Source organism: Ursus arctos, unplaced genomic scaffold, assembly GCF_023065955.2.
Source record: "Ursus arctos isolate Adak ecotype North America unplaced genomic scaffold, UrsArc2.0 scaffold_8, whole genome shotgun sequence".
Taxonomy (NCBI): Eukaryota; Metazoa; Chordata; class Mammalia; order Carnivora; family Ursidae; genus Ursus; species Ursus arctos.
The window spans coordinates 46953597-46963598 of NW_026623100.1; positions in this window are offsets into that span (position 1 = coordinate 46953597).

Sequence of the window (10002 nt, forward strand, 5' to 3'; positions counted from 1 at the left end):
TTTCTTTCACGTGCAGTCGTAAGTAAAACACCAGGTACGAACATCTGCCGCAGTGACGGGCTGACGATGTGCACGCCCGCCCAGAGCTCCCCGGCCCGCGTTCGGCCGCCTGGGTGTCTCCCTCAGGCGTGGCACCTGCACCCCGTCCCCAGCGTGCAGGACGAGCCGCAGTTGGCAGGCAGGCTTGTCTTCTGTGACAGTGTTAGGAAATTCTGTGGCTTTAAACCTGCTTTTATCTGCGTCATTTCAACCCGGTATTGCAAAGTCCTGTTAAGTGACTTTTTTCAGAACAGTGAGAAGAGCCACTTCTCGTGCCCGTCGGCGTCAGCCGTGCTCCGTCTTCGAGGAGTGCTCGTGAGCTCGTGCGCTTCGGTTTTTCGGCCTCTGTTTAAATAATTGTTCTGTGAATAAATAGATGAGCTCGGGGAGTTCCTTGTGTAAGGAACCGCACAGCACATCTCGTATGCAGACGTTTGTTGCCACTCCCTCAACTTGGGTAACATTCAGATTTGAAAGATGATTCATCTCCCCGCGAAGCTGGCCCAGACGCTAAAATCCACATGGCATTTGAGTCCCTTGTCAGGTGGGTTGCGCCCTAGTGAGGTTCCTCCAATTACAAAGTAGGGTGCTCCCTGCAAGTGCTCAGGTTTTACAAGGTCGGTTGAACTTTACAGCAACTGGTAAAAGATCATTGAATCAAAGAGAAACCCTTAAGTATGACCGTGTGTCCCCGAGACTGCTCCTTGGCACACAGGTCGTGCACAGACACTGGTGAGAGCACATATGATTCGAAAACCCCCGTGGGCCACGTGGGGTTTGTACCCTGCTAAGGGCAGCTTTCCTCAGACCTAGCCTGGCATTTGCTCTCTTCTAGTGGAAGAGGTCTTTACTAATCCTTTCCAAAGCACCAGGGACTTGGTCTTCGCTTTGTGTCCTATGTAGACGGCTGGATGTGGCCTGTGGTTGGTTCGTTGGCTCCTCTGTCTCCATAAACACCATCGCCACTGTCCTCTCTCATCATTCCTTCTTTTTGAGCTCTCAGGAGGCACAGAGCTTCGGGCTAAGCCGAAGCATCGTTTACAACTTGCGACTTTTACAGACGTTTCCCTACAAGAGAGTTTTTCAGAAACAATTTCCTAAAAGAGCCTTTCTCCCTCTCCCAACTGGGAGCGTCTCAGGGTCCCCAAGCCTGTTGCATTTGGTAGATCAGGTGTCCGATCTGATCTGCTGTGCGAGCTGCTCCTTTAAATCTTGCTGTCGGATGTGAGCCCGTTTAGAATTCTGCCGTACCCAGAACACATCAGTCTGCATCTAATAGTAAAGCCGGCACCCGAGCAGATGGGGTGTCCTCTCCTGTAAGTTGGATGAACTCCCAGCTCTCCTTCAGATGTTCTGACCACACCCCGTGTAAAAGGTTTCCTTGAGGTAGAAGCAGCCATATTCCTAGGAGTTTGCAATCCTCCTAAATCGGCAAGTGAACCAGGTCACTCGGGAGCAGGCCTCAGCCACTATCTTTAGGGCCTGAAGACTTCGTGGATTCTTACACCCTAGTCACGTAAACTATTCTGACCAGTTTTGAATACCTTTCATTTTGCCTATGACAGCCTCTCATGACAATTGACACTAGTTTCACAATAAAAACCCATTTTGGCGGGGGGGCACTTACTTGGCTCAGTTAGTATAGCATATGACTCCTGATCTTGGGGTTATGAGTTCGAGCCCCATGTTGGGTGTAGAGATTACTTAAAAATAAAATCTTAAAAAAAAATTTTTTTTTTTGGATATGCAGTATGCTAATTAAAGTCTGTTGAATTGCAAAAGAGCATGTCGGAGCTGCCGCTGGAGCATGGCCCCGTTGGATGGCAGCCACCTTGTTCGCTGACTTCTCTTAGAGTTAAAGCTACCTTGGAAAATATCACACTGAGGATACAGTAGTATTTTAGAATAAATTACAGACATTACAACAGGCTCCCAGACTACACTGAACCCTTATATGGATTCTCCTTTATAACATCATCACTTGGCCACCCAGCTTTCCTGTGTTTTTTGATTTGAATACATTCTTGGGTACATATATAAATAAACTTTGTGCTACACACATCACTTTCCATTTCATTCATGTGGATAACAGAGCTTGACTCCAATGGCTAAATTGTATCATGTTAACATATCAGTAGTGCCCAGCAACAGACTTGGACATCTGTGGTCCAGGGTCTTAGCTGTTCCTCAAGGAATTTCTGTAGTTGTTTTTTTTTTTTTTTTAAGATTTTATTTCTTTATTTGTCAGAGAAAGACAGCCAGCGAGAGAGGGAACACAGCAGGGGAAGTGGGAGAGGAAGAAGCAGGCTCCTAGTGGAGAAGCCCGATGTGGGGCTCGATCCCAGATCGCTGGGATCACGCCCTGAGCCAAAGGCAGACGCTTAACGACTGCACCACCCAGGCGCCCCGGAATTTCTGTAGTTTTAAACCCCCCGTGAATATCTTATTTCTCCTCTTGTCCCTCCCTGCTTCCTCTCCTGTTTCCTTCTGTCTTCTGTCTGTGCATGTGCGTTTCATTAATGCTTCCAGTGACACCTGAAGCTTAGCTACATTTGCCTACAGAATTTTCAGGACCCACCCAGGTTACCCTAAGACCCATTGCTGGTGTCATTTGGGAAGACCAGGAAGATCATGCCGAGCCTGAGAGGTGGAGGTGTGGCCTCGGTCCGCAGTCCAGCAAAGGACTTTGAAATACTTACTAAACTTACTTCCAACTTCACAGGACAAGTGAGACGAGGAAGAGGGAATTGGGAAGAACCCTCAGAATTTCTTCATCTGCATGAATAGGAGTCCCACCCAGGATCAGATAGGGTACAAGGCTTTGCTCCTCATTAATCTTTTATTCTTCTTCAGGGTCCCTCTTGGCTTCTTGGTTGTTGTTGGTTCTCCCTTTTTTTTTTTTTTTTAAGATTTTATTTATTTATTCGACAGAGATAGAGACAGCCAGCGAGAGAGGGAACACAAGCAGGGGGAGTGGGAGAGGAAGAAGCAGGCTCATAGCAGAAGAGCCTGATGTGGGGCTCGATCCCATAACGCCGGGATCACGCCCTGAGCCGAAGGCAGATGCTTAACCGCTGTGCCACCCAGGCGCCCCTGGTTCTCCCTTTTGAACACCCGACTGCTTCCAGGTAATAACAGCATTAAAAGTGATAGTAGAGCCTCCGACTCTTGATCTCAGCTCAGGTCTTGATCTCAAGGTCCTGGGATGGAGCCCCATGTCAGGCTCCCTGCTCAGGGGGAGTCTGCTTCTCTCTCCCTCTCCCTCTCCCTCTGTGTGTGCTCTCTAGCTCTCACTCTCTCTCAAATAAATAAATAAAATCTTTTTAAAAACTGCCTTCAGCCAATGATTGCCGAAGACTTTTTTAAGTTTCTGTTTATTTAAGTAATCTCTACACCCAACGTGGGGCTTGAACTCCTGACACCGGGATCAAGAGCCAGATGCTCTACCAACTGAGCCAGGCAGGTGCTCCTAAGATTTCTTAAAGGATGCAGCAAATCCTGGTTTTCACATGTTATTATATTGCTATAAGGTAGACATTGTGCACATGGTAATGAGGCATTTCAGGTAGACTTTAGGGCAGTGTTTGACAAAGTATCTGGAAGCACTCAGCTCTTAGATGTCTTAACCTCTGTAACCAGCCATAGCAGATGGGAATCAGGAGAAAGGCTGGAATAAGATTGGTGGAAAGAAGTGGTTGGAAAGATTACAATGAATGATGAGAATTGATACGAATTTTCAGTATTAGAAATCAGGGTTGAAGGGGCGATTTGACTGGCTGAGTTGGTAGAGCATGTGACTCTTGATCTTGGGGTTGTAAGTTCGAGTCCCACATCAGGTGAAGAGATTACTTAAAAATAAAATCTCAAAAAAAAAAAAAAAAGAAACAGAAAAGAAATTAGGGTTTAGCTCATCATTTTGAGGTTCCTTCTCCTACCTCAAAAGTGCCCAAATCATGCCTGAACTAGGAGGCAGGTCCTGGGCAATAATAGGTCAGTCCATTCTGGACAGGAGCCTGAAATCTGCAGAATGCCCTGGATTACTGATGTCGCCCGCCCCAAGGAGGAAGAGGAACAAAGATCGTGTTCCTTGATCAAAGGTTAAAATTTGAAATTCATGGTGAGCTCAAGAGATACACAGTTTTGTGTCAAGGACAATGGATAAGGCTCGAAATCAAGCTGAGTTAAAGGTGAAGTTTGGGAAAAACCTAGAGAATGGGGGGCGCCTGGCTGGGGCTTAGTCAGTAGAGCGTGTGGCTCTTGATCTCCAGGTTGCGGGTTCAAGACTCATGTTGGGTGTAGAGATTAGTTAAAAATAAAATCTTTTTTTTAAAGATTTTATTTATTTATTTGACAGAGATAGAGACAGCCAGCGAGAGAGGGAACACAAGCAGGGGGAGTGGGAGAGGAAGAAGCAGGCTCCTAGTGGAGGAGCCTGATGTGGGGCTCGATCCCAGAATGCTGGGATCACTCCCTGAGCAGAAGGCAGACGCTTAATGACTGAGCCACCCAGGTGCCCCCAAAAATAAAATCTTAAAAAATAAAAACAAACACCTCACCTGGAGAATGGACCTCTGAAATTAAAGCTTAGAGTTGGAAAGGTCCAGTTTCCCTCTGAATGCAGGAGTTCCCATGGAAACACTCCTGACATGTGAACATCCGCCCCAGAAGAGGGAGAAAAAAAAACGCGGGGGGAGCAAGCATAGACAGGTTTCCATTCCGGATCTTCCACTTACTAACCGTATGATCTTGGTCAAGTTAACCTTCATTAAAAAGTGTGCCTATTTCCTCACTATTAAACGAAGCTAATAATAGTATTAAATAATGTGTTGTGGGGCGCCTGGTTGGCTTAGTCAGTTGAACATCTGACTCTTGGTTTTGGCTCAGGTCACGATCTCAGGGTCCTGGCATTGAGTCCCTCACCACGCTCCGCACTCAGCAGGGAGTCTGCTTGGGATTCTCTCTCTCCCTCTGCCCCCCACTTTCTCTCTAAAATAAATAAATAAAATATTTAAAAAAAAATAATAGGTTGACATAGTGTTGGGTACCCAGTGACCATTCAGTAAATGGTAGGTGGTAGGTGAGAAGGCAGAGAACAGGCATAAGATTCTCACGGGACCAAATTCTAGAAGACAGAATGCATGCATCTGGGTAAAGGCAGTACACTGATTCAATTAGCCTGCCCACTGCAAACACCTGTGAGAGATTCTGGCAAAAATTTCCATGAGAATCAGGGACCTACTAAAAATCACAGAAACCCAAGATTCTTTACCGGTAGAGTTTGAGATCGGGGGGAGGGAGGTGTCATCCTAGGTCTGGTGACCACAGGTGTCAAACAATAAGGGCTGCTAGAGACCTTCCTGAGGACCGTGCCACCTTTCCATCTGCTCAGTTGGTTGACCCTACTGAGTGCCAGGCACTGTTCTCGGCACGCGGGGTTCTGCCGTGAGCACAGCCAAGACGCCCCTCTAAATACCAGCTTTCTGTCCTTGCAGTTGCTGGGCCACCATCTGGCGGAATCATCTTCTACTTTTCTTCTTCCTTGAACTTCACATCCATTTAGTCAGCAAATCCGGTCGGCTGTCTTCCCACAACTTGTCCAGGAAGCAGCCCCTTTCCACCGCCTCCAGGGCCGCCCATGGCCCAGGCCACCCTCCTCTGCCACCGAGGTCATCGCCACAGCCGGCATCCCTATCTCGTCCCGCTCCCTCTCAACGCAGCTGCTGGATGATCTCACTGGAACCCGGGAGGTTCCCGTCACCACGAGCCTCGATTCCCCGCGATGGCTCCCACGTCTCTCAGAGTGAAGCCGGAGTTCGCACCGTGGCCTGAGGCCCCGCAGGCTGTGGTTCCTTTTCTCTGCTGTGCTCGGCCCCTGCTGCTCTTTATTCCCGCCCCACTGGGCTCGCGGGCCCCCTTGCTGTCCCGCAGGCGCGCCCCAGCTTTGGGACTTCGGCCGTCGCAGTTGCCTTTCCTGGGAAGGGCCACGTTCCCTCAGCTCCTTCCCTTTCTCAGTGAGGCCTTCCTGACCATCCAAGTAGCAACGGCCATCCTGGGCCCGCCCAGAATTCCCAGCCCCTTTCCTGCTACCGCTTCCTGATAATTCTATCAGCATCACCTCCCCAACAGACACACGCATGCACGCAGACACATGGAGACACACGCATACACACACACGCACACATACACAGTAACATACACACAGACACACCTGCACAGACACACACACTCATAGCAACATACACATATACATACAATCACACACCCATGCACACACACACACGGATACCAGCTCTCCATCCTTCACCACTTTCTCTACGACAGAGTTTAGCCCATAGTAAGTACTCCACAACTATCTAAGGGATGAAAGAATGAATATTTTGGACCAGGCTCCGTTAAGAGTGTTTTTTATGGGGGCGCCTGGGTGGCTCAGTCGTTAAGCGTCTGTCTTCGGCTCAGGTCATGATCCCAGGGTCCTGTGATTGAGCCCCGAGTCGGGCTGCTTGCTCTGTGGGGAGCCTGCTTCTCCCTCTCCCTCTGCCCCTGCTTGTGTTCCCCCCCCTCTCTCTCTGTCAAATAAATAATAATAATAATAATAAATTTTTTTAAAAAGTGTTTTTTATGATTTTAAAAGTACATACCAATATAAAATACTCAGCCACTGTGGAAAAGGGTCTGGATGTTCCCCAAAACATTAAGCAAAGAGTCACCCACTGTATGACCCAGCAATTCCACTCCTGGGTATGCACCCAAGAAACTGAAAAACATATGTTCACACAAAAACTCCTACATGAACGTTCACAGCAGCATTACTCATAATAGCCAAAGAGCAGAAACAACTCAAATGTCCTTCAGGTGATGGAGGGACAAACGGACCACGACGCAGCCACACAAGGGAGTATCACGTGGCCATAGAAAGGAGTGGAGCTCTGATCCGTGCCATAGCTCCGAAGGGCCTTGAAAACAGTGTGCCAGGGGAAAGAAGCCAGACACGAAAGGCCGCATATTATATGATTCCATTTATTTTTGGTTATTTTTTAATTTTTTTAAAAAAGATTTATTTATTTATTTTAGAGTGAGAGAGCCAGAGCACACCCATGGTAGGGTGGGAGGGACAGAGGGAGGGGGAGAGAGAGTCCCAAACAGACTCCCCACTGAGCTCGGAGCCCGACGCGGGGCTCCATCCCACGACCCTGAGATCATGACCTGAGCCGAAATGGAGAGTCGGACACTTAGCTGACTGAGCCACCCAGGCGCCCCTGTGTATGGTTCCATTTAAATAAATGACCAGAATAGACAAATACAGAGAGTCAGAAAGTGGATTCGTGGTCCCCAGGGGCTGGGGGAGCAGAGTGCAGAGTGACTGACCGCTAATGGGAAGGGGTTTCTTATTTGGAGTGATGAAAATGTTCTAGAAGAAGTAGCCGTGAACATACTAAGAACCACAGACTTGGACACACTTTAAACAGTGAATTCTACGCGAACTTCCTTTAAGTCTTATTTATTCAAGGAATCTTTACACCCAACACGGGGCTCGAATTCATTCGGACAGGGCCAACCAGGCACCCTTATGTGGGCTTTAGCTCAAAAAAACAAAAACCCACATGATGTTAGAGAGTCCTTTTTTTTTTTTTTTTAACTTTTAGTTATTTACTTTTTAGTGATCTCTACACCCAACGTGGGGCTCAAACTCATGACCCCAAGATCAAGAGTTGCTCGCTCCTCCAGCCAGGTGCCCCAAGATGTGAGATAGTCTTAATCTCTCCATCTTACAGTCTGTGAAAGTAAGTTCAGGGGAGATCTCTGCCCTGCGGCAGCAACCCTGCACGTCTTCACAGGCCAGTCTGACCCAGGTCTTGGTGGCCGGCCCTGCAGTTCATCCCGGAGCAGCCGGAGAGAAGAGGCTTAGGGAGTTGCTGCCCTGGGGCTGATTCTCACCCACCCTGATCTTTCTGGAGCCTGCTATGAGGCCTTCTCATCTCTCTCCCCAGTCTCCCAGGGGTAGCCCTTGCCACTGTCCCCCTGCCTCCAAAGACGTCTGCAGGCCTCTGCCTCACCCATGAGGCCTCTGGGCTCCAGGCGACAGGTGGCGTCTCTGCACAGCACGGCGGCTCGCTGCCCGGGCCATCTGCTCTCGGGACCCCCAGCTCGGCGTCATCCCGTGGGACTCCGGACACAGGGAGCTGACATCCTGCTGACTTTGGCCGCCTGTGTACGTACCATCCTGTCGGAACCCGTGGGCGCTCAGCGTGGGGAAGAGCCAGGTCAGGAGAAGCGTGGCCACCGGCCCAGCCGCGGCAGCGACGGTCCTCATGGTCCCGCTGGCCACCACGCTGCGGCGGGGGAAGGTTTCACACTCAGATGCGGAGGTAAAATAGATTTTCCGGGTCTCGTCCCTGCCAGAGCCAAGCCCCTGACCCAGATGGTCTGACTCAAATCAGAATAAAATCCAGTTGGCATGATACCTGATACGACAGTAAATTAAAATGAGGACTTTTCTAGAAAACACAAGATGATTTGTTCTTTGAACGTTCTTCTCTAACCCCTTCAAAATTTCTGCCTTATCTTTCCAACGATAAATTCAGAGGAGCCAAGAATTCAGAAGAGTCTCTCTGGAAACATTTAGAAAATCATCCCTGGGAAAATTTGTGGGTAGACCCGTAAAGCCACTTAATAACTTTTACAAACTGGTCCTGCAATATGCATAAATTTCTTTCTCAAGATTAGGAATTGAACTGGTGGCCTTTATGCTATATTTGAACATTGTCCCCCAAATTGGAGCATTCCACAGGCTGGAGGTCATCACCCATCAGGAACATTTAAGTCACGGCACCTCACCTAGGCCTTCTTCAATTACCAGCCCGATTTTCCAGCTGCTTCTTCTGTCCTTCAGATGGACGAGCCTGGCTAATTGCTGGGACAGAAGGGTCGCGGCTCCTGAAACATTTCTGCTTGTGTTTATGGTTGAAGGGATCGCTTCAGCAAGGATGGGGGCAGGGCTCCTTTTCTCGGTAAGCAAGGCTGGCCATCAGTCTTCCTGAACGGGCTCCATGTTGACAAGGAGGCAGGGAGGCCCTGCTCTAGTGACCCAGGGCCAAGCATGGGAAGAGCCAGATCTGGGACTGAATCCCTGCCCAGGCCCAGGCTGGCCGTGTGGGGTTGGAGCGGTTCCTCATCGCCGAGCCTGAGTCTCCTGCTCTGTGAGACAGAGGGGCTAACGGCTGTCCCCAGCCTGGCTGTTTAAGGGCAGAAATCCTGTCCGGGAAGGCACCTGGCGGTCTCGCCCCTGGGAGGTTCCAACAACGGGTGCAGGAAGGAGAGGTTAGAGGAAAACACACACTGCCATGACCCCCGCCATGGGGATGAAGGTCCTTTCAGCTTCAAGAACAGTAGCGCTTTTTCTGGTGAGGGATTTCTCTTCCCGAGTCTCAAAATCAGGGTGTGAGCCAGGCCTCCCATGATCTCAGCAACTTCTATGCCTTTTACTCAGCAGTGGTCTGAGTAAGCAAGACCCGAACTAGTCTAGCGGAACGTTTCTCAAGGAACCTTGGAAAGGGGGTGACCTCGCGTTGAATGCTGCGCCCCAGGACTGGCAGCTGACGTCGCAGCTCACCCACTGCAGCACGGGTGTGAGGGTGACTGCTGCCACCCCTGATCAATTGATCAATCGATATATTGATTATTTTTAAATTTTTGTTAGTAATCTCTATACCCAACGTGGGGCTCGAACTCACAACCCCAAGATCAAGAGTCACATCCCCACCGACCCAGCCAGCCAGGCGCCCGCAGCTGCTCCTGATTTAGAGAGAAAAGAACCGAGCATTACAGCACCAGAGCTAGTGTTTATTGGGCCCTTATTGATCCAGGAATTTAGTTGTATTATTTTATTTCATCATTTCATTTACTTTGCTATCCTCACCCCATTTTAGAAAGGAGGGAGCTGAGGCCCAGGAGGATAAGGAACCG